The sequence below is a fragment of the Thamnophis sirtalis genome, unplaced genomic scaffold, assembly GCF_051295495.1.
Source record: "Thamnophis sirtalis isolate CommonGarterSnake01/CBP01778 unplaced genomic scaffold, rThaSir2_p1.2 scaffold_8, whole genome shotgun sequence".
NCBI classification, from domain to species: domain Eukaryota; kingdom Metazoa; phylum Chordata; class Lepidosauria; order Squamata; family Natricidae; genus Thamnophis; species Thamnophis sirtalis.
The window spans coordinates 73,110,042-73,136,189 of record NW_028261388.1 but is presented as its reverse complement, the minus strand read 5'-3'; the positions used below and the strand labels follow the sequence as shown (position 1 = coordinate 73,136,189).

General features: G+C 40.8%; 1 protein-coding gene across 2 annotated transcripts in view; it reads right to left on the bottom strand.

The window, feature by feature from the left end:
• SEMA5A (semaphorin 5A) overlaps positions 1-25,012 on the bottom strand; it is a 241,658-nt gene extending 216,646 nt beyond the window's left edge. For both annotated transcript variants that reach the window (XM_087721907.1, XM_087721908.1), the window contains exon 1: positions 24,667-25,012. The gene's annotated coding sequence lies outside the window, so the exon portion shown is untranslated. The remainder of the gene's footprint in view (positions 1-24,666) is intronic.
• Positions 25,013-26,148: the final 1,136 nt, after the last annotated feature.

Below are 26,148 nucleotides of genomic sequence, written 5' to 3'. Positions count from 1 at the left end.
CAAGAACCATCCTCATTTAATTTCCAAACACAAATCTTAGTGCTCTGATTCCGTGACCCGACAAATGCACGAACGTCAAAAGCGCACCGACAAAACCGCGGCGCTAAAACCGTGATGTCAAAAGCGCGCCAACAACACCGCGCCGACAAAAGCGCGCCGACCGAAGCGTGATTTAAGTTAAGGTAAGGTTTAGGGTTAGGTTAAGGGTTAGGTTTAGGGTTAGGTTTAGGGTTAGGTTTAGGGTTTGGTTTAGGGTTAGGGTTACAGCGCACTTCTGTCGGCGTGCTGTTGTCGGCGTGCTTCAGCACTCATTCGTCGGCGCGGTTTTGTCACCGCGGTTTAGTCAGGCGCGCTTTTGTCATTCGCGCATTTGTGGTGGAACCCTCTGATTCCAGGCTAGTTCCAGTCCCACCTTAGCTATGAAAGCCAGCTGGTTGACCTTGGACCACTTACTGTCCTTCAGCCCACCTCACCTCACAGAGTTGTTGTTGTGGGGGAAATAGAAGGAAGGAGTATTGCATATTTTGAACACCTTGAGTTATTTCTATAAAATAAAGGTGGGAAATGAAAGAATGAATGAATGTCATCTCACTAGTTCCAAGAGTGTGCCTCCCATCCCTGATAGAACCCCATACAGCTTTAAAGACCTGGTAGTTTACCAGATATTTAGACTGGGAGATTAAGCAAGTGGTTATTTTTTATGGCTCGTTTTTGTAATTGGTATGATTTATGTGGCCTCGGACATTTATTACTTGGTCTGTTGATTTTTTTGTATTGTTGGCATCCTTCTATGCCAACAAGAGTCATTGCCATTAAAAGGGAGGCTATATAAATAAAATCGATTTAAAAATTAAACAGTCAGCTCAAGTTTGAGTATAGCAAAATGGGGGAGGATATACAGGGGCCTTCAAAGATCTCCTGCATGTTTCTAACCGAGTGTTTCTCAACCTTGGGTGACTTTAAGTCCTGTGGACTTCAACTCCCAGAATTCCCCAGCCGGCTGGGGAATTCTGGGAGTTGAAGTCCACAGGACTTAAAGTCGCCAAGGTTGAGAAACACTGTTCTAACCTATCTCTAACTGCTGTAAAAATCATGGTCCCTGAGACTGACTTGAATCCAAGTAACTTCACCTTGTGGGTCAGTTGATTAAAGAATGCTGGCACCTTAATTATTTATATTATGCTAACCTGGAAGTTAGTGAACAAACTCCAAACTTTATTGCTGTCCATGTCTGCAAACTGGTTGAATGGGAGGGGGGCACAATAACTGATAGGACCGCTATATTTGCTTACCTCCCCCCCCCCCCGCTTTAAATTAATCTGATAACATCAGAAAACTGGGGTTAGAAGAAAAGAAGTCATAAATGGATTTTTGTGTTAAAGACTTACAAACTCACTTCTGGTACTCCTCTTGATCAGAACCACATTCTCAAAGGAATGCCACTGTAGACTCTACATTAACCTAACATGAAGTATGAAGTTACAACAACACTGAAAAAACTTACTTATGATCAGTTCTTGCTCTTATGATCAATGCAACATTTCCATGGTCACATCAGAGGTGGGTTCCTACCAGTTCGCACCTATTGGGTAGAACCGGTTCGTCAAATCTACCGAACCGGTTAGAAGAGGTTCCACCAGTGGACCCGGAAAGCAGGCCACATCTACAGAAGAGGTTCCAAACATTTTTGAAACCCACCACTGCCACACACACACACACACACACAGACTGACAGATAAGATAAGATAAGATAAGATAAGATACTTTATTTGTATGCCGCTCTTTTCCCTGGGGGGACTCAGGGCGGCTCACAGTTCAGGGGGAGGGGAGGACAAACCAAGTTACATATAAGACAATACATCGTTAAAAGCACAACATTCATACTATTCGGGGAGGGTTAGGGTCTTTAGCCCCAGGCCTGTCGGGACAGCCAGGTTTTAAGGGCTATGCGGAAGGTCTGGAGGATGGTGAGGGTACGAATCTCCACGGGGAGTTCGTTCCATAGGGTCGGAGCTGCCACAGAGAAGGCTCTCCTCCGCAGAGAGAGAGAGAGAAAGAGAAAGAAAGGAAGGAAGGAAGGAAGGAAGGAAGGAAGGAAGGAAGGCAGAAAGAAAGAAAGAAAGAAAGAAAGAAAGAAAGAAAGAAAGAAAAAGAGTGAGAGAGAGATGAAAGAAAAAAAGAAAAAAAGGACAGAGAGACAAAAGGAAGGAAAGAGAGAGAGAGAAAGAAAGAAAGAAAGAAAACACATCGATGGCAAGCCACTCCCACCAGGTCACATGTCTGGCAAGCCACTCCCACAAAGGAGGCCACACCCACAGAGTAGGTTCCAAAAAGTTTTGAAACCCACCACTGGGTCACATGATCAAAATTTGGGAAGCTGGCAATTGGCATGTATTTAGGATGGTTGCAGTCAATAGTATTTGTGAGACATTTTTAAATGTTCAGTTGACTGAATCTCATGTTTACTGAATAAAAGAGATAATAATAATAATAATAGCCCAAAGAAATGCAAAATGATGTGTATCTGCTCTGCTCCTGGAAAAACCTCATACCACCCAAGCTTTTTATTGCTGCTTTCCTGGATTGCAAAAGGGGGAAACTTCATGAAAGGCTGTGGATACAATTCCTAATTTTACCTGAAAAATGTCTGTTTAGACTCGAAGGGCTTCTCAGATTTCTAGGGAGCTTCAAAACAGTAATCTGCCACCTGTTCTTGTCTGGGCAACCCTGAAGCGCTCTGGGCTAAAACGTTAAAACTAGTCTTCCATGAACAGCTGGCAAAAACTATATGTCACAGAGAGGTCAGTGTGAAATATGTTTTGGCATGGCTGATAAAACACACATTCTTTCAAGTCAGCAATACTTTACAGAGACAAATTGGAAAAGACAAAAACAGTGTGCATAGTAGTTTATAACTGATTTCACGGGGGAATATGAAAGAGGAGGGATAAGAGGAGAGAGGAACAGAAAATGATGCTCCTCTTTTAAGTATTTATACATCGGTAAAAAGGGGAAACAATTATAGGAATAGCAATTAGACTTATATACCGCTTCATAGGGCTTCAGCCCTCTCTAAGCGGTTTACAGAGTCAGCATATTGCCCCCAACAACAATCCGGGTCCTCATTTTACCCACCTCGGAAGGATGGAAGGCTGAGTCAACCCTGAGCCGGTGAGATTTGAACAGCCGAATTGCTGAACTGCAGTCAGCTGAAGTAGCCTGCAGTGCTGCATTTAACCACTGTGCCACCTCGGCTCTTCTGTAACTTTCTCTTAGCCTCACTTTGATCTTGGCAAATGTGCCAAAAAAAAAAAAAAAAACCTAGGATTAAATATGTGACGATATTTAAATCCAGATGTGCTTCAATCACATGGCCAGTGGGCGTTAGAAAATCTAAGTTAAGGAGCAGAAACAGCAGGAGGACTAGTTATCACTACCTCTACCCCCTCCCCCACCCCCCACCCCCATACCTCTTAGCAGCATTTCAGCTCATCCATTTATCACAGTCAGGTGCCTTTCTAACTTTGTTGCAGAGATTAAAAAAAGAAAGTGGGGGAGAAAGAGAAGAGCTTCGGGGAGGAAATTCCACTTATTATCAACCCAATGTTTTTGTTTGTTTGTTTTGCTCAAATTAAAATCTTCCACCCCAGAAGTGGGTTCCTACCAGTTCGCACCAGTTCAATAGAACCGGTTCGTCAAATCTACCGAACCGGTTAGAAGAGGTTCTACCAGAAAGCAGGCCACACCTACAGAAGAGGTTCCAAAAAAATTTGAAACCCATCACTGACACACACACACACAGAGAGAGAGAGACTCACACAGAGAGAGAAAGAAAGGAAGAAAGGAAAAAAGAAAAAAAGGAAAAAAGAAAAAAGAAAAAAGAAAGAAAAAGTGAGAGAGATGAAAGAAAAAAAGGAAAAAGGGACAGAGAGACAAAAGGAAGAAGAGAGAGAGAGAGAGAGAGAGAGAGAGAGAGAGAGAGAGAGAGAGAGAGAGAGAGAGAGAGAGAGAGAGAACTCATGGCCGGCAAGCCACTCCCACCAGGTCACATGGCCAGCAAGCCACTCCCACAAAGGAGGCCACACCCACAGAGTAGGTTCGAAAATTTTTTGAAACCCACCACTGTTCCACCCCCACCTACAACTGGATGCCTTCCAGATCAGTTGATCTGAACTCCTCATCTTTTTCCTAGCCTGATTAAGGATTATGGGATTCCAGATCCAACCCATTTGAAGAGTATGAGAACCATGAAAGAAGTTGCATCTTCTTAACTTTCCACAGTGCAAGCAGATCACATCCGTGTGAGCTATCATGCCAAGTTTTTTTTTTCTTTTTAAAAACAGTGTTTTGCAGAACAATGGCAAGTGTGATTTGTTGCCCAATATTAGCAGCAATGCAGTTATTATACGCTGCAAGCAAAATGTTGAAAGCAATAATCACGTGACATCTCACTTCGACTTAAAGGTTAACATTTCATTAAGGCAGGCCATGATTTCTGGTCTGAGATTCTGGAACCAATCATGGAGAATTCTGCATTTATCCAATTGTGGGTGACTAAATGATGACAGACTATACAGAGAAAGTGGGGCAGAGGATTAAAATACAGTTCTTCAACGTGAATTAATTTCCACTGGCTTCCCCTAATTTGGTCTGGTGGTAATAGTAATCTGGCTTTTTTTGCCAGTGTGTCTAATGTCTTTTACGCCACCCCCACCCTTTTCTGCAATTTCACAAAAACAAGAATTCTCTGGTTCCATTGTAGATTTTAAAATAATACTGCATTATATAATGGTGGTAATTATACATACATAATTATGCATTTATATATTATGTACTAATAGCACAATAGTAATTAAAAGGCCATATTTAAATAACATAATTGTGCAAATCTCTTTCTGTTAATTGGAAATAACCATTTTTGTTGTATATTAACTGGGCATGATGAATGTGGTACGCCTTTTTCTATGCATTATCCTGTCAACTTCCTTCATATTCCTATCCATCATTGCAGAGGGAAAAAAAGATTGTGCAACCATCACAAATTTGTGTAACAAATCTACTACTTTCTGCCTAAAAAGTTTGAGTAATTGTTGTGGCCCAGCAGGAGCCGTTGGAGCTGCCACCAGACTCCGACAGCGAGGAGCCCTATGAGTCGGCTCTGGAAGATGTGGAGGACCCTGGACAGGGTTCCGACTCCGAGCAGGGCGCAGAGAGGCTGGTTGGCCACCAGGAGGCGCCTGAGCCTTGGACCAGTGGGGAGGAGACAAGGGAGAGTGAGCCGGACGCCAGTAGTGAGTTGTTCCTGGATGAACGGCACCGAAGAGCTAATAGGCGTCAGGAACAGTTGCGCAGTTACAGGAGGTAATTGCACTCAGCTGGTGGTCATTGGGCTCCTCTCCAGACTATAAAAAGACTACTTGTGCACACACCCTTCTTGCAGAAGTCAACACAGGAACGAATGTCGGAGAACATTATTATGAGCTTGGCAGGCTGGATTGCTGCCAAGCCTTCTCTGTGTTTATTGCTGCCCAAGCTTTTCTGTGCCGGTTTGCTGCCAAGGACCTGTCTGTCTGTTAATTAAATGCCGTAACTTATCTTTGGCTCGGAGTGTGTGTTGGTGTGGGACGAGGGGGGTCAGAACAGGTAATAATCAAATTTGGGGTGCTATGCAAGTCCAAAATTTTAGTTTCTTTCAACCTTGGGCCACATGTGAGCTGTGGGAGGCTCACCTACAGCCAACAGGCTGAGGGTACTGCACCCAGCCTGAAGCCTTACTAAAATAGATAAAAAATTTCACAGAACGCTACACAGAAAGGTTATCCTAATAGATCAGACCAAAGCCATTTTAGTCCAACATTTCATTTCTCACCAATTTTTTTCTTGTGGACATTGCAACAGCACAGAACTTTGCCACTGCATATATGGTATGTCCACAAGAAAAAAAATTGGTAACAGAAGTATAGTTGTCATCTTGTACCAATTATTTGGACATATCACTAACAATTTCTGGACCATTGTATTTACTCCCATACTTAGCGGCTTTGCACCCAGGTAAACCAGGGAGTGACCCAAACAATTTGAGAACATGTATGTTATTTTCCACTTTTAACGTCAATACTTTTTAATTATATCCTAATGTCAGTGCTTTTTAACATATTGTAAAAAGTAATGTGTATTGCTGGTTTTTGACCGTAATAAAATTTTCTACTTATTATACTCATTTCTCACCATGGTCAACCTCGTGCCTTTAGAGAACTCCCAAGCAAGGGATGGAAGCAGAGGTGGCTTCCTACCAGTTCGCACCTATTCGGTAGAACCGGTTCGTCAAATCTACCGAACCGGTTAGAAGAGGTTCCACCAGTGGACCCGGAAAGCAGGCCACACCTACAGAAGAGGTTCCAAAAATTTTTGAAACCCACCACTGGTCCTTGGATATGATTATTCTACACTATCATGCTCATATTTATAAAACTCAGTGCCTCTGTGAAAGGTAAGGATGACTACTGCATTTGTGGTGCAATCAGAACATTGCGTGTGTTGAAGTTGTTTTAACGCAAACCAAAGATGCCTTTTAAAAAACAGGTTTACATCCTATTCTTATGCATGCCAGTGCTGTGCGTGAGGTAATTTAAGGTGGTTCTGACAAGTGTCGTCGGCATCTTCATATCCGGTCACATGGGTGGCAAGCCACTCCCATCCAGTCACATGGGCAGCAAGCCACTCCCACAAAGGAGGCCACACCCACAGAATAGGTTCGAACAATTTTTGAAACCCACCACTGGGTGGAAGCATATCACCTTGCTTTGGTTCTCCTGCAGTTAGTATTTGAAGGCATGTTTCTTCCAACTCAAGCATTATCATTCTCTCTAAACAAAAACCCAGTGAATGGTTAGCAACTATTGAGCTAAAAGTAAGAACACTGAGAAGCAAGTGAGGTCAATCAGAATGCTCATTAAGATGGCACCTATCCACACAAGAAATGGCAAAAATTCCAAAAGGAAAAAAAAACACTATAAGAATTTACTATACTCAATAGCAGAAAGTTGGAGGGGGGCGAAAGAAAGGGTGTATGGAGGGTCGAAGAGGTACATTGGGTTTCTATTTCGGGGGGTATTGTTGACAAGAGGAATGGCTGTGTTTATTGTTTAATGTTATATGGCCCCGGTTATGCACAGTATATATGTGACTGTACGAAATGAAAATGGAAAATAAAAACACATTTACAACTAAAAAAAAAAAATAGCCATAGCATACTGCTTAAACTGAGAAACCTCTAGCAAGCAAATGTGCCATGGAAAAGGAATGTCAGGTTAACATAAAATTGAGTAAGAATGGATTTAAAGCCTAAACCATCTTTACTGTAAATGTTACAAGGATACAAGGATGGTTGTTTATTTCATTGTTGTTGTTCGGATTTTTTTTAAAAAAAAAAACCTTATATGTAAAATGTATAATTACTCAAAAATGTCAGCTGTAACACACCTTTGTCAAATTACATCTAAGAGGGCTCAAGGAATATCAGTAAAAGATGTACAGTAATATAGGAGTTGTATCTTATGCATGGATATTTTTTTTAAAGCTTTTACTTAGAGATAAGAACCAAATAATTGCCGAGGGTTAGTTTTTTAGTACATTAACATTCTCCTTATGTCATCTACCAATGCTGATTTATGATCAATCTTGTTTTTACTGAGGTAGCATTCCTAATTTCTCTGTATTTTTCATCTCTCAGCTCAGTACGTTTAAATATAGTTCAGAAGTATTGATGTTTGGGCAGCAGCCAGAGACTGATGTCTGTGTTTCATCAGACTTTACTGATGAAAGTGGCAATGAGTAAAACAAATACATTTCCACCAGCAGGGAAACCTGCTAGGAGTAAAAACGGACCACCACTCCCTCGTTTCCAGAGAACTTGTACTAAAAGAAAATGCTTAAAAGTTTTTTTAAAAAGTTCTGAAGATCAGCTGTGCAACGTGCGATCGTAGAAACTTTTTTAAAAACTTTTTTTAGTATTTTTTGCTACCGGTTCTGAGAACCAGTAGCATTTTTACTACCGGTTTGGGTGAACTGGCCCGAACCGGTAGCATTTCACCCCTAGGTCAGCCCCTCCAACCATCTTCCAAAAAGAAGTTTCTGAAGTTCCTTTGCTCTATATACTATACTGCAATGTTATTCAACCTTGACAGCTTTAAGATGTGTGGACTTCAACTCCAAAAATTCCCCAGCCAGCATAGCTATTTGTCTATTTTAGGGTTCTTGGCTGATTTAAAGAAAAGGATTAGAAATTAGCTGCTTCTGGGAGGCTTGCCTTCCTCTGGTGTGTAACATAGCTGGCTGGGGAATTCTGGGAGTTAACATAGCTGGCTGAGGAATTCTGGGAGTTGAAGTCCACAAATCTTTTTTTTTTTAACTTTCCAAATTTTCCCAGCTTTGTTGCCTCTTTTCTTTTCTTTTTTTTATTAAACATTTTTTTATTTTTACTAAACAAACAACACACAAAAATGATCATCTTACATTACATCTTGTAGAAAGTGTGTCAATTGGTTACAATTAGCTTTCGTGTATCTCTTCCAGAATCATTTATATCGAATATCAAAGTTCTTAATGAGTCTTACTTTCAGCATATCATAGTTCTCATTTAGCTGAAATTGTTTTAAGGTCGATTTGCCTAGAATAATCCATAGTTTAAAAAAAAAACAGCCACCTAATGGCCTTTCATTAATTATTACAAAGTCATCCAATAGCCTTAAACCTTTATAACACATTCTAAACAAAAATTAGTTGACAAAATATCTGAGCTCTTTTCTCCCCTCAAGTTACTGTTTACAATTTGTGTTCACGTTCCTTTTATTATGATAGTACATGTATGTATCATTAACTGTATCCCTTATCCTTATCATTCCATTGTTAGTTGTTATAATTAATAATGGTTAACAAAAAATCATTTACTGTTGTATCTATTTTCTTCTCATCAAACCAACATATATGTATTGCCCTTGTCAATTATTTTTTAACATAACCATCTATAAATTACTAAATTACTACTTACTAATGATAAAGCTTAGTTAATTTTTTTGTTATCTACTTTCATATATCCAATAACATTATACCTTTATAACATATTCAAAATAAAAATTGATTATTTAAATTTCTAAACTTTTTTCCCCCAAATCATTATTTGCAAGTTCACAAATCTTAAAGCTGCCAAGATTGAGAAACACTGCTATTCTGAAAACAAAGGTGCCTAGTTAAGCTAGCTGCATAGACATGTCCATATGGTTTTCTTGAGAATATAGTAATTGTTTATCATAAACTTCTCCCAGATTGGCTTTTAGGCTCTCCAGTGCTTGTATCCCTTATAGTAGTAACCAGTTAGTAACCAAGTCTAACCCTGCTTAGTTTCGGCCAGCTACATGCTACCATCTTCTGAGCCCCAGATTTATACAAATCATTTTACAAGGGACTTCTCAACCAGGAACAGCCAAATGCTCAGGACAACTATTTACGTGGTCACTTGAGATTGTCTGTATTTACTTATGAGCGCACCGAAGATATTTTTTGGCAGAGTAACAAAGAAGTGAGTTAATCAGCCATATTATTTATTTAATTTTTGTGCTACCTTTCTGTTTGCAAATGACTGAGAGGGCCAATGTGATGTTCTGTTTAAGGGATTGGATTACAGCTAGGGACAACCATGTTCAAATCAACCCTTGGAGTCCTGGGATTTCATCAGGTGATTTAAACCACTCATTTAGTCTAGCTTACTTTATAAAGTTGTGGTTGTGGACAAAATTTAGTGGTATGCGTACCACTTTGAACTTCTAGAAGAGTAGGATATAATTAAGAAATGACAAAAATAGATTCCAGGCAACTTACAATGTAAAGCATATTTTAAAAATTAAAAATACTGTACAGAGTTAGAGAATTAAAAACAAGATGATTACAGCATTAAGAAGAAGATGCACCCTTACAAGAGGATGGTAACAAACACAGCTCTGCATGAACTGTATTTATAGCCTGAGGTAACTTAGAAAGTGGCCTCCCACATGCCAGATTAACAATCCTCGGACATCAAGGAACATTTTCGGATCTTAACAGCAGGTCAGATTCAATGGAAGAGCCAGAGCCTAAAATAACAATCATGTATAGGTTAGAGATCAGCAAGTTTTAAAAGTGGCTTTCTTGCTATGGCTGAGCTAAACCCTTATTCAACCAACCAAGGAAAGGAAATTGTCAAAGGAAATTGTATCCTAATATTCATGCTGAACCACAACTCTCAGCAGCCCTGGCCAGCAGGGCTAATAATGAGGAGTAGTGGGGCTTCTCCTTCTGCAACATCTGGACCAGTGGTGGGTTCCTACCGGTTTGGATCATTTTGGCCGAACTGGTAGTGGTTTGCCGGCCTGGGTTGCTGGAACTGGCAGCGACCCAGGCCTGCCAAGCCCCTGAACTGGTTCTCTGGATGACGCCTACAGTGCCGCCATCTTGTTTTTCACTTCTGCGCATGCACAGAATAATTTTTATCGCACTGCGCCAGTGGTGAGATTCAGCCAGTTCACACCTATTTGGGAGAACCAGTTCTTAACTTTCTAAGAGGTTCAGAGAACCAGTTGTTGGAAGAAATCTTCTTTTGGTTTTTTTCCGCTTTACAGGGCTAATCCTGTAAGGAAGACAGGATGGAAACATTCTGGTGTTGTTTCTAGCCTAATCTTTATTGCCCTGCTTACAGAAACTGCCTCTCTGGTTAACCCTTATTACATTGTAACAGCTAAGGCAAAGCGCCCATTGACCTGAGTAATGTTGAGTTGGCCATGCCCACATGGTCACATGACCACTAAGCCCCGCCTACCCACCTAGTCATTAGGACAGAGAACCGGTTGTTAAATTATTTGAATCCCACCACTGCACTGCGCATGTGCGCCCACAAGTGAACCGGCAGTAGTGCCTGCCGGGACCCACGCGTGGTCTGGAGGGGTACACAAAGGAGAGGCTAGACCAACCTCAGTAGTTACTATACCTGCATCTTAAATGGAGAAAATAAACAGCAGCAAAAAAGAAAAACAGGAAGCCCGATTACAATCACACAACTATTCATCTAACAGAAGGCAACCCAATTTCTTTACCTGCAATACCATTCTGCCTTCCGTTGTAGGAATCCTGTTGCATTTGAAAGAAGTAATACTTTACCAATTGCTTAACTACCTCAGAAAGAAAGAAAAACAGAAGACATAAAACAAAAGATCTTCTCAATGCTCATGTTTAGTAATTACAGGTCTTCCCTGGGGGTAGAAGATGGGAGGATAACATTAAACGGCTGCCTTTCCTAAAATAGGATACATAAACCTTATGTTCAACAGAATATTTTAACAGGTTGCTTGAATTCTACAGTTTGGCTTAACAACAACAGAATGCCACAAAGTACGGTACATTTCCCTTAATATAGCACTACTGAAAGTTGCTGAAATGTTTTTAATTGGGTGCTTGTTACAAAGCCATCTAAACCATTCACTTCTCAGGATTGTTAACTGTTTGGCTCTGTAAAAAATATTTTAGCATTTGGACTGTATATAAACATAGAAATCAATCTACCAGGTTTATTTTCAGAATTCTGAATCAGCACATTTTCTGTTGATTAAATCACTGAGAGGATTGTTTTAGGTTTAAATATATCATTCACACCTAACAGAACTTGATATTCGACTATAGTACACAAAATATCCACAGACAAAAGAAACAAACAGATTCCATCAGAACTTCAAAGGCTAATCAATCAAAATAATGTCTTGGGCTTCAGACTTATCGTGCCTGTTCAGATGGCAAAAATGATTAAGTCAGCAGTTCCCCAGGGAAATTAAGTCCCTCCCATGTGCTGGCAATGCATGATTGCAGATGACCCAGGCAGTCAAGTGCCGACCATGAAATCTTCTTAGCTACCGCAAAAATTTGGTATAACAAAAGAATCCACACTATCATGGTCAAGAGTTAAGGTCAGCCTACTAAGCACTTTTCTGCCCTTTCCCTCTCCTTTCATTTTGGCTGTATGAGAAAAAGAAGACCGTGATAGAGATAGGCTTGCTATTTTTTAAAAAAAAACTACTTTTCATGGACTTTCTGACTCATTCCCTCCCCTGCTTAGCTATGTGCTTCTTCTATCCCAGAGCTAGGAGGAAATAATATCAATGCAAATTATACTACTCCCCCCCCCCACATGTGCCTTTACATCAGGATCAGAATTCAGCTCTCCTACTTCCCATACAGCTCCTCTATATCAGAGGTGGGTTCCTACCAGTTCGCACCTATTCGGTAGAACCGGTTCGTCAAATCTACCGAACCGATTAGAAGAGGTTCCACCAGTGGACCCGGAAAGCAGGCCACACCTACAGAAGAGGTTCCAAAGTTTTTTGAAACCCACCACTGGTCCTTGGATATGATTATTCTACACTATCATGCTCATATTTATAAAACTCAGTGCCTCTGTGAAAGGTAAGGATGACTACTGCGTTTGTGGTGCAATCAGAACATTGCGTGTGTTGAAGTTGTTTTAACGCAAACCAAAGATGGCTTTTAAAAAACAAGTTTACATCAAATTCTTATGCATGCCAGTGCTGTGTGTGAGGTAATTTAAGGTGGTTCTGACAAGTGTCGTCGGCATCTTCATATCCGGTCACATAGGCGGCAAGCCACTCCCATCCGGTCACATGGGTGGCAAGCCACTCCCACAAAGGAGGCCACACCCATAGAATAGGTTCGAACAATTTTTGAAACCCACCACTGCTCTATATGATACTGTAATGGCAGCGTTTGCCTGATTTCCATTGCTGAAACTCAAAAATCACCAACAGAGGGAAAGCTGCCATCAATGGCTATATGGATTATGTGCTATGTTGTTTCAGAACAATCATAAAGTGAATAGCGAATAGTACCCAGACAGTCTTGGTTAGAAAGCTAAGTGATGAATTTGGATAAATCTAAATAATATTTTTTTAGTGTTTTAATGATTTTATGTTTTTGTTTTAAAATGATTTTAAGGTTTTTAACTATGTGTTTCTTAATTGTGAGCTTCCCAGGGTCATTTGCAGAGATGGGCGCCTATAGAAATCAAATAATTAAAATCTGTGATCAATACAAATAAGTAGATGGTGAGAGCCGAGGTGGCGCAGTGGTTAAATGCAGCACTGCAGGCTACTTCAGCTGACTGCAGTTCTGCAGCTCGGCTGTTCAAATCTCACCGGCTCAGGGTTGACTCAGCCTTCCATCCTTCCGAGGTAGGTAAAATGAGGACCCGGATTGTTGTTGGGGGCAATATGCTGACTCTGTAAACCGCTTAGACAGGGCTGAAAGCCCTGTGAAGCGGTATATAAGTCTAACTGCTATTGCTATGAACACATTAGCCAAATCTGAAAGCCATGCCATTCCAGGAAAAGACTACACTATTTTCTAGATCATAGGAATTAGACATATATAGATATACTTGATATAATGTAGGGTTATTGATAGTTCCCACTGGAAGCTGAATCCAAAGAGAAAGATTTTTGCCACCCCTTAAAGACTGTTAGTTTCCAAAGCTTCATTTGACCTTAAGGGCTCTGCCACCGTCCAGCATTTGATGGATAGGGCATTGTCAAGCCAAGGAAAGTGGTGTGAACCTACAGGTAGTCCTTGACCAGTGGTGGGTTGCAGGCGGTACGCCCCGGTACGGGTGTACAAGAGCCTGCCCGGAGCACTGGGTACCATTCCAGTACGGTGCTCCGGAGGGCCCACCTGCCTGCCCAAGCTCCTTACCTGTGCTTTAAGCCTTTGGCGCTTCCATGCACATGCATGGTGCGTACGGCGCCTGCACGACGCGATGCCGAGCAGCTGGAGTGTTGTGGAGGCTTGTGGAAGGGTCGCAGGCAAGTACGCCGTTCTAACAGTACCGGTTGGAACGGAATCTGAAACCCACCACTGTCCTTCACATACAACCACAATTGAGCCCCAAATTTCTCTAGTTAAGTGATATGTGTGTTGAGCTTTACGAGCTTTCTTGCCTCAGTTGCTAGGTAAATCACTGCAGTTGATAAATTCGTAATCCAGTTGTTAAATGAATCCGATTTCCCCACTGACTTTGCTTGTCAAAAGGTTGCAAAAGAGGATCGCATGACCTTGGGACACAGCAACGGTCATTAATATGAACCAGTTGTCAAGCATGTGAATTTTGTTCACGTGATCATGGGGGTGTTGCAAAGGTCATAACACTGAAAAACAGCCATAAGTCACTTTTTTCAGTGCCGTGGTAAATTTGAAGAGGCACTAAACAAATTGTTGTAAATACTTCTATTTAGATTATATAGTGATTGTATTTCACTATTTAGGGGTAAATACGATTCTTCCCTTTTAAGATCCTATCTTTGTAATTCTGTACTTTTTTTTTTCATTCTGGGGCTTAGCTTTTAATATTACACTGCAATGTTGTTATTTGATTATTTGATCTATGAGTCCTTATGAAGTCTTTGGATAAAACAAGTAAAATAACTTGGAATCCACTTGCAACTCAATCTGGCTTTAATGTTATTGAATTTTTAAGTAGCTGCATATTATAGTCTCTGATGCTATTACACTGGAAGTAAAGTAGTGACAAATATGAGAGCAAACAAATTGCTTTCTGCAAAGGCAGACCGTGAGTTAACACAGATATAGTGAGATTTTTGAAATTCAAACCCTGTAAACTTTTGGCATATTTAATAAAGCAACAAAAGATCGGGTTTTTATTTCAATAGTTAGGACAACTGCTGCATAATGCATGAAGATACAAATTTAATATTTCCAGGTTTGTATTTACAAAAAAAAAATCCATAAGGATTTGGTAGGAAATGAATGTTTCTTTTAGCTCAGTTTTCACTAAATATGGCGTCAAAAAGCTGAACTCACACTAAGATAGGAGAGTCTAGCTCACACTGGCAATTCTTAAAAAGGTAAGCAACTTGGCCCTGGTTAAAACTTGGATGGGAAATCACTTAGAATTCCATGGCTGTTCACTAGACTGGAAAATTGAAAAAAGCATCATGGAATAAGGCAATAGCAAATATTTCCCTAATGTTGGAAACAAAAATTGAATGGATGTAATCACAAGGAGCCAAGGTCATCTTGAAGAAATTACCTTTTTATTCAGGCAGAGTATGATAATATGAAACAGTATGATAGCATGAATAATAATGCCATTGCCAAGTTAGTTTACATAAATAATAGTATAAACCAAATACAATACCAGCATTTCAGCTCTTAATCTGTTCAGTATTTATCAGAATGTTTGTGTCTGGTACTCCACCAGCTTACAGAATTGTTATTCCTCAACCAAATCAGGATGATGTATGTTGTACTAAAAATAGACCTATTTCATTAATGAATAAAAATGGAGAAATGCTACTTATTTAGAAAATTTATTAACTTGCCAACCAACCCAAAAAGGCACTGTACTAGGACACCTGGTACATCCTGATCAAGCAGGGTTTTTTCGTTGTAGATGAGATGCTGATACATCAGTAAATCTTACAGCTTTAAATAATCTTAAGGTGGATCCAGCTGTCAACATTTCATTGGATATTGAGAAGGCTTTTAATAAAACGTATTGGCAATGCATATTTTTAATTATTTTCAAAGTTTTATTTTCCCTCGGGGTTCTCCTCTCTCTTTTACTGCTTGATTTAGTTTGGAACCATTAGCAATTATAGTTAGATCAAAGGCTATACTGAAAGTCATGTTCTAATTCATGCTGGAATAGAAAGCGAAGTAACCCCATTTTTAGACAACATGTTGGTATTTATTGATGATTCTGAGGGTCCCAAACCAAAACCAACAAAATTAATAGATGATCTGGGAATCCTTTCTGGGTATTTTAATTGGTTTACATCTGAATTGATACCGTAGGGAGCTATTAAGTCTTCAAAATCAACTATCTCTGGACAGTCTTGAGGGTGCCTAAAGGCAATAATTCATCTTGGACTGAGAGTACTTCAAGTAAACTCAGATGGTTAAGTTGAATATAAATATATTGTGATGAAAAACAGCAAGAGATTTAGGCAGCTGAGCTTCATTTAAACTGAGTATGTGGGGAAAACTAATATTTGAAAGATTACTACTTCACCATGGTAATGTATACCATACTTGCATGTTATGCCTCCATATGTTCTTAAGATATATGTACAGAGGTTTCATGTGCTATTTCAGAAGTTTGTCTGGCAAAACTATCCTGTTTTCTTTCAAAGAATTTCTACAGTCAGTTAAGGAACATTACTACGCAACATTATCAATGCTAGTAGGGAGTGGAGTTTCTTCTCATGTTGTATTTTAATGGCTTGCCCTGTCACTATTGGTGTGAGTGGTCTTGTTGGTTCTTTGATTATGCTGTTGTTCCTGTTAGCTTACTTGGCAGTTCCTTGATTGGGGTATTGTTTGCTACTTGATTGTTGGTGTTAATCAGAGGTGGGTTCCTACCAGTTCGCACCTATTCGGTAGAACCGGTTCGTCAAATCTACCGAACCGGTTAGAAGAGGTTCCACCAGTGGACCCGGAAAGTAGGCCACACCTACAGAAGAGGTTCCAAAATTTTTTGAAACCCACCACTGGTCCTTGGATATGATTATTCTACACCATCATGCTCATATTTATAAAACTCAGTGCCTCTGTGAAAGGTAAGGATGACTACTGCGTTTGTGGTGCAATCGAAACATTGCGTGCGTTGAAGTTGTTTTAACGCAAACCAAAGATGCCTTTTAAAAAACAAGTTTACTTCATATTCTTATGCAGGCCAGTGCTGTGTGTGAGGTAATTTAAGGTGGTTCTGACAAGTGTCGTCGGCATCTTCATATCCGGTCACATGGATGGCAAGCCACTCCCATCCGGTCACATGGGTGGCAAGCCACTCCTACAAAGGAGGCCACACCCACAGAGTAGGTTTGAACAATTTTTGAAACCCACCACTGGTGTTAATCTACTGTACTGGAAAACTGGCCACATTGGGTCATTTTAGAAGGAGCATTCTAAAAAGATTCCAATTTCCTTGAAAACTATAGCTCCCCGTGGAGATTCGTACCCTCACCACCGTCCAGGCCTTCCGCACAGCCCTTAAGAACTGGCTAGCCCGTCAGGCCTGGGGACAAAGATAGCCGCCCCTCCCGAATGATGAATTAATGTTGCTTATTATTTTTTACTATATGTGTCTACGTCATTGTTTGTATTCCCCTTCCTGATTTTTATGTGAGCCGCCCTGAGTCCCCTCAGGGAAAAGGGCGGCCTATAAATGTTAATAAACATCTAAACATCTAAACATCTATAGAATTTTACCTTCTATTTTTGTTACCCTGCCTGTCTTTGAATTTTTACAATCATGCTTAGTTAAGAAATAGGGAAAGGCAAACTGGAGAGGCAAAATGTAGAGAGGAAACAATAAACACTCCCAGAATTCCCTCTACTATTACAGGACTTCAATATAAATTAATAAACCAATAATAGCTGTTCATAAACAGCAGCTGGTAAGTATTAATCTGATATTTGAGAGTACATGAAGACATGGTGTGAAGAACTGAATTGTTTGCTAAGTGAACATTAATGTAGTTTTATAAATTTAAATGTTTGTTTCAAGAGAAATATTTCATATCTATTGGAAGAAACGAATAAATGCAGATAGCTTGCATGTGATATTTAGAGCATAACACTAGTTGCTATGACATAGTCTTGTGTTACTTTTATAGCTCCCTTTTGGAGAATATATTTTACATGCACTGGTTCACTAGACTAATACATGAAATAAATGTTTGCTAAGCAGTAAATGAGATTTTTGCATGTATAATATTAGTTTATAAATGGTGAATGGGGTTTTTATGTATGCATAAAACGGCACTCTCGATGTGTAAAATGATGAATGAATTTTGTTCACTGTACCTGGACAAAACTGAGCTCCAATAAGCTGAAGATATACTGCATACTTCGGTTCTAAAAGATTATTGTAGATGCCCATTTTAACATAATACAGAAATAGCTTGAAGTTTAATAGAATAATAACAAGAAATGATCCCACAAGGTTGGAAGGAGATCTATCAGTTACACAGTCGTCTGAACAACACCTCCTTCTTTTGATATTTAAAGTATTTATTGCTTGAACTCTTGAACACAGTTCGGAGTTGCACATTCTAGTTCTTATATTTAATAGAAAAAAAATACTGTATAAATTGTTAAAATATAAATTGACTTAAATATTGGTAATTTAACTTCACAGTACAGAATGAAAGGTTTATGCATGAAGATATCGGGGAAGAGGCTACTGTCTTATATTTTTTGCTTCCTCGATGATGCAAAATATATTTTAAAACACAGGTGGATAATATCTTGGCTTTGTGTTTTCTTAGTTTACAGCACTATTGACTAGTCATCCTGGCTAATCTTCCCAAACAAGGCAAACGTAAACCTAATTAGTACTTGAATTAATTTAATTTAATTTATTAGATTTATAGGCCGCCCAATCCCGGAGGACTCCGGGCGGCTTACACAGAACAAGAAAGAAAACAAACAAAATAAAAATAAAAAATAAAAAATAAAAAATAAAAAAAAATTTCCAACACTCATACGTTCTGATTGGGGCTGAACCCTACATAGTAAGGTCAACAGCCCCAGGCCTGCTGGAACAGCCAGGTTTTAACGGCTTTCCCGAAGGCCATGAGAGTGGGTAAGGTCCGGACCTCTGGGGGTAGCTGATTCCACAGGGTCAGAGCAGCCACAGAGAAGGCTCTCCTCTGAGGCCCCGCCAGCCGACACTGTCCGGCTGATGGCGTCCTAAGGAGGCCCACCCTGTGGGACCTTATCGGCCATTGGGAGGTATGTGGCAGTAGGCGGTCTCGCAGAATCAGCATCCACTAGGAAATCCCACAATGGGAAGTTAAAAGGACATCCAGAAAATAGCAACCCCTTGCTGTACTACACACAGGTGTCCACAAAGCCTTCAGGAGGCAAGATCAGCCCAAAAGAAACTTTTATGATGCTCAAAATTCACATTTATGAACATCCTAGTAGGACTCCACTACAAAACTGTTCTCTTGCTGAGAACAAAGAGTATAGCATTCTACTAAAGAGCCCTTGTGACACAGTGGCTAGAATGCAGTATTGCAGGCTAACTCTGCCCACAGCCTGGAGTTCTAGGTTGCTCAGCCTTCCATCTTTCTGAGATCGGTAAAACGAGACCCAGATCGTTGGGGGCAATGTGCCGATATTGCAAACCACTCAGAGGTTGGTATGGACCACTATGGGGTGGTATATAAGTGTAGGTGCTATTGCTAAAGCCAAGTTAGAACCCACTTTTATTTGATGTTTGTGGATCTTAAAAGAACTTAGCCAGCAAATGCCTCCTTTCTCTTTTTTTAAAAAACATCAGGAATACAAAAAAAAAAACAACCATCGTGAGCAGTTGTAGAGGGCTGAAGTGTACAGTTTATTGGTATTGCTGTTCCTGGAGATGCCAGAGTCGAAGAAAAAGAACTAGAAAAAATAATGAAATATCACGACCTGGCCACCAAAACTACACGGCTATGGATGAAGCATGTAACAGTGATACCCATTGTCATCGGGGCACTTGGCACCATGTCCAAGAATTTTACAAGATACATCAACAAATTGCAGCTTCCTGCAATAACACCAGCAGAACTACAAAAAACTGCGCTACTTGGAACATCTTATATTTTAAGAAGGTACTTGGTTGATACCTAGGATGTGGGCAACAAACCATATCAACCATTAGCACCAGTCACTGGTATTTGTAATGCATTTTTGAATGTTCAGCTGGCTGAGTTTCATGTTTATTGAAAATAAAGTAAATTCTTAATAAATCTTTTTAATTATGGCATCTTCCGATGGTATGGTAGTAGATTTCCAAAATTGCGCATAGGTTATTCTTGCGGCCACAATTATATGTTAGGCGCAAATACCATATAGATTTACTCATGTTTTCTGGTTTTATGCTTAGTAAGAATTATGAGTGTGCAGAAATGGACAGAATGACGGGTTGGCTGAGGGACAAAGGAGAAACGGAACATTATCTTAGCTGGAACCTATGGTATATGTGGGCGACAAAGATAACAGCAGGGACTTAAAACTGGGAAAGTTAAATAGCAGCTGTTAACTTTGGGAACTAAAACGGAACGTGGGTATTGTAATAGATCCCTGAATTTTGTAACAAGGAGATGCTGGTTAGAGACTAAACAATGAGGAAGGGAAAAAATGTTGGGCTGTGAACGACTGTCACCGGGGTGGTGGTGGTTGTATATTTAAAGCTTGTTATTTGTATGTCTTATTAAAAAAATGTATAACCAATAAAGATTATTTTTTTTTTAAAGAAAATAAAGTAAATTCCCTCCGAGGAGCTTTACCATGTCGTGGTGGAGGGGCTTGCGTGCTCTAATGATCCTAAGGGATATGCTGAACAGGTACAACCATATCAGAGAGGTCTTAGGTGTAATGCGTAATAGGTGAAGGGCCAGACAAAATTTGCTCCACAACCCATACAAATGTGGTGAGTACGAAAAAAATGAAATTTATGACGGCTGAACCATCACCAGGATTAACAAGGGTTCCGTTGGATGCTATGGCTCCTGGGCATTCTGTGCAAAATGAGCTACAGGGCTCAGCTCCCTCTGCTAGGCAACCAGGGCATGGAGCTGACATGCTACTGGAAGAAAAAGCAAAAAAGCAAAAAAATATGGACTAGGGAAGAAAACATCTCTATTATGAAAGCTTACTATCAGTCTGAGCCAGCAAAACGTGGATTTCAAAAACGAATGTATCAGATTTGGAAGGTGAACCACATGGGCTGTGATATCAGTGAACAAAGGCTAATGGACCAACAACGTGTAATTCTAAGCCACAAATTTTTCACTGCAGCAGAATTAATAGGAATCAAAGAGAAAGCAACTAATGGTCTGAGTATACCAACAAAGAAGAGTAACATCAAGAATGATTTGCAGACTCAAAAGCAAACTGAGGAAGAAAGGAAGGAAGAAGATGCTGAAATGGATGAAGATAAAGAACAAGGAAGCACTGAAGAACAAACACCAACAGATATTGTTCAATTAGCTGAGAAAATAAAGCATCAAGTGGAAGATGCTGAAAGAACACGTTTGGCCAAAGCTGAACCAAGTGAACCGAAAAGAATTGAGAAAGGTACTAAAAAAGGTCAATGAGGTTGTGCAAACCATTCAAACCACTACATTAGCTGAAACAAACCAGCTGATGTATGCAGCAGCCTTTATAACCACCAAAGAATTGGGTTTGAAAATACAAAAGAACCAAAGAGGCAAGAAAAGGAAGCCTAGATGGAAAATTCGGTTGGAATTGAAGATCAAAATATTTAGTGGACACTTGAGCAACTTGAAGAACCTAAGGCAAGGTCAGCTAAAGAACAAGCAGGTCAAAAGCAGCCTGGAAGCAAGATACGATTTGGAGAATAAAGAGATTGCGATAGTAATTGAAGAGCTGAAGCAGAGGGTTGTTGCCGTTGTTGAAAAGATTAAAAGATATGAAAACCGAGTAACTAAATTCAAGGAAAACTCACAGTTCAGAGCAAATCAGCACCAGTTTTATAAGAGCTTAGAAAGTGGAGATGGAGTAACAACCAATGAAAAGCCTGATAAAGAGAAAGCTCTGAAATTCTGGAAGAATTTGTGGGAAAACAACAAGAAGCACAACAGAAATGCAAAATGGATCAAACAGATTGAGGATTCTATTAAAGTGCATAAAATGGAAGATGTGAAAATAAAAGAAATGTTGCAAAGACAGTCAAGAAAAGTGAAGAACTGGAGTGCACCTGGACCAGATGAGTTACATGGCTTCTGGTTAAAGGCACTTACAAGTGTGCACAAAAGATTGGCAGCCCAAATGAACCAGATCTGAAAAACACCTGAAAATGATGAATGGATGACAACTGGAAGGACATTTTTGATCCAAAAAGATAAAGGAAAAGGAAAGGATCCTGGAAACTATAGGCAAATCACCTGTTTGCCAACAACATACAAGCTCCTTACTGGTATCATTGCAAACCAAATTTATGGATACTTGGAAAGAAATAACTTGCTTCCTCTAGAACAGAAAGGATGCTGCAAAAATTCAAGAGGAACAAAGGACCAACTGCTGATTGACAAACTAATCCTAAAGAATTCAAAGAAAAGACGAACCAACCTGTTCATGGCTTGGATAGATTATAAAAAAGCATTTGATTCAGTTCCCCATAGCTGCATCAAGAAATGCCTGAAAATCTTTGGCATCAGCAGCAACATACAAAAATTCATGGAAACTTCAATGAATCTCTGGAAAACAAAGCTTATAGCTAATGAAGAAATACTGGGTGAAGTTGAAATTAAACGAGGCATTTTCCAGGGCGATACCCTTTCACCCCTACTTTTTATACTCTCAATGCTACCACTGGCAATCATTTTGAAGAAGATGAACTATGGATACATTGCAAAAGAAGGACTGAAAATTTCGCACTTGGTGTACATGGATGATTTGAAGCTGTTTGGTAAAACAAAAGCTGAACTGAATTTATTAATTGAAAGCACAAAAGAAGTTAGCCAAGACATTGGTATGCAGTTTGGAATTGACAAATGTGCAACAATGGCAACCAAAGCAGGCAAGGTCATAGAAGATGTTGGAATAGAACTTGAGAATGAAGAAATGATAAAGGCAGTAAAAGCAGAAGAAGGCTATAAGTACTTGGGAATTTTAGAGGCCTCTGACTTAATGCATAATAAAGTCAAGGAATTAACTTCAGCCAAATACATTTGATGAATTCGCAAGATATTAAAGTCCAAATTGAGTGAAGGAAACATCATAAAAGCCATAAATACCTGGGCTATACCTGTGATTCGATACTCTGCAGGAATAATTGAATGGACCCAGATGGAGTTGAACAATTTGGACAGAAAAACAAGGAAGCTTATGACAATGAATTATGCTTTGCACCCTAAAAGTGATGTTGACCAATTGGATCTACCAAGAGCAGAGGGTGGTCGATGACTCCTACAAGTAAAACAGACTGTGGAAGAAGAAAAACACAGCTTGAATGATTACATCCAGAAAAGTGAAGGACCAATGATTAAGGAAGTAAATAAAGGAGGCCTTTTAAAGACAACTAAGTCAAAAGCTGAATATAAGAAAGAAGTAATTGAGAAGCGAGCTGAAAATTGGAAAAACAAAGCTATGGATAGCCAATACTTGAAAAGTATTGAAGGCAAAGCTGACCAAAAGCTAACTTGGAACTGGTTAAGATCAGGAGCACTGAAAAAAGAAACAGAAGGCTTTATTTTGGCAGCTCAAGAACAAGCCTTAGCCACAAACTGCATGAAGGCAAAAATTCAACATGTTATCACCAGCAGCAAATGTCGCCTCTGTAATGAGAAAGACAAGACAGTCGACCACTTGATCAGTGGGTGCAGCAAAATTCCACAAACTGACTACCCACAACACCATGACAAGATCATTCACTGGAAATTGTGCCAAAGGTTTTGATTTGAGTACAGCAAAAACCACTGGGAACATCAGATTCAGAAGGTTTTAGAGAATGAGAAAGTCAAGATCTTGTGGGACTTCAGAATTCCGACTGACAGGCACTTGGCCCACAACACACCTGACGTAACAATAGTTGAAAAGAAAAAAAGTATGGTTCATTGACATTGCAATACCTGGAGATGCACATATTGAAGATAAAACAGCAAGAAAAAAATCACAAAGTACCGGGACTTGCAAATTGAAGTTGAACGACTGTGGAAAAAGAAATCGTGTGTTGTCCCGATTGTAATTGGAGCCCTTGGAGCAATACCTAAAGGGCTACCTAGCTATTTGGAAATCTTAAATTTATCAGACTTGAACATTCTGATTCTACAAAAAACCACCCTACTTGGAACAGCTGATATCCTCCGACATTACCTTAACAGTTCCTAGGTCCTTGGTTAGGACTGGAGCTGTTGAGCTACCAACCAGCCCCAAAGGCTGTGAATCTCACCAAAGATTAACCACATAAATCATCATCATCAAAATCATCATATGCCCTGAGGGGCTCACTTCACGCGCCCCCTGCCGACAAGGGCACAAATTCTCAGCTTAAAGCTGCAGGATGCTGGAAGCAAAGGTTTCAAAGCAAACACGATACAAAAGTTGAGTTACAATACACCGACGATCCTTTGCAAAATCGTATGAAGTCACATTTTTTCCCCTTGTCCTACCCAAATCCAAAGTTTCTCTGCCTACAAGGCAAGGAGACCTGTAACTCCTTTAAAACCACCCCCGCTCAGCGTCGCTACCTCCACTTCTGAATATTCCCTCGCATTCCTCAGACCGACACGTAAGAACAGTCCAACCCGTCCCATTTTTAGTTTTTGAAGGCAACGCGAGGCGCCCACACAAAACACATACACGCCCGCCATCCCGCGTATTTTGTTTTGGTGAAACCGAGACCAAGCCTGGAAATGCACGCAAAGTCTTTTAAAGGAGCAAACCCTGCGCGAACGGAGTGATTTACCCTCTTGAGTCTGCCCGCTGCGCAACCTTCCCAACTGAAATAAGTATAAATCGAGGGAAATCGACTAAGCCTTTATCCTTTCCGATAAACGCGGGGGGGGGGGTGAGAGGCTGTAGGGCGCGACCGACTCTCACCTTTGTCGGGAAGGCTTCACTTTTCGCACACCTCCGTTTCAAGGAAAGGGCAGGCGAAGAGCAAGACTGTGGTCACCGCAGAACTATCCTCCGAAAGGGGCTCGGCTCGAGGAGTACTTGCACCGCCGATCCAACCCCAGGACGCAACCCGGAGCGCTCGGGAGGGTTCCGGAGAGGTGGGGAGTAAGAGAGCGGCTGCAGGCGGGTGGGGCACAGACCCTGGACGGCTGGCTCTCCAGAGCGGAGCGGGTTCACCCGCCGGCAGCACTCGCTAAACGGGGAAATTAGCGGGCTGCGAAAGGGAGCGGAGAGCGGGCGCCAGCAGCAGGTCCCTGCTGAAGGACCTGGCGGGGAGGCGGCGCCGGAGCTGCTGCATGTGCGAGCGGCCAGTTGCTGCCGCGGTTGTTGCTCCTCCTTCGGCCCTCGCGGGGAAGGATGTGGAATTGGAGCCGGCCAGCCCTCTTCGCCTCCCGCCGCGGAGGGAGTCGCTAAGGGGTGGCCTCGCCCACCTCTCTTCTTCACGTCCAACAACCACCGAGCGAGCTTTGAGGACCAGCCCTCCCACCCTTTCCCGTTGGGAAGTAGTCACGTCTCCCTTCTGTGTCTACTTTCTGGAGAGCTTCGAGGCAAAGAAAGCGGCCGAGGGGAGCTACATAGGCTCCCCATCCCCTAGCGCGCTCCCTTCAGCCTTCGATTTTGAAGGCATCTTTGCAGCCTAATCGCTTCTTAGCAGCCAAACAGGGCTGTCCAGGGACTGGCCTAAAGTTCAGCTTCTGCCTTTTAGCCCGTGAAGAAGGACTTTAAAAAGTTAGGAGTCAAAATCAAGAGAGCACCACAGTGGCAGAATTATCTGTTGCAGCCTTTCAAACTCTCCCCCTCACACAAACACACACACACTAGTTCCCCCAGGTCTTCTGTTTAGCTCTCCAACTTCCTCCAGGGAACCTTTCAAATGGTATTGCAATACCAAGCAATAACCTGACCAAGTGAGTAAGTCGAACTGCAGTTTTGTAGACTGGCCTTAAAAACTCCCATGAGTTTTTGTTTTTTTGCGCATCCCTTCAACCGGCCCTTTAAGGAAGAAATCAATTTAAGTTTAAGTGCCAGTAATTAAAGGATGGGAAATTGAGTAAGGTGCTCTGCCTGTGAGACCTAAGCTCTTAGAAATGCATAGGTGGTTAGAATATTCTTGGTAATAAATGTAAAGACTCCTATGTATTCCATGCACAGATGATGACAATCTGTTCCTAGTAATACATCTATGCATAATATTTTATTTCCATTTCATTCTATACAATCACATGTTTACTGTGCATAACCGGGGCATATAACATTGAATAATAAACACAGCCCTCACTTATATAGAAAATGCCCCCTACAATACAAACCCAATATACCACCTTGACCCACCATACACCCTCTTTCAACCCCCTCCAACTTTCATTCTTCCTTCTCACACACCCCTCTACACCTACTTCCCCT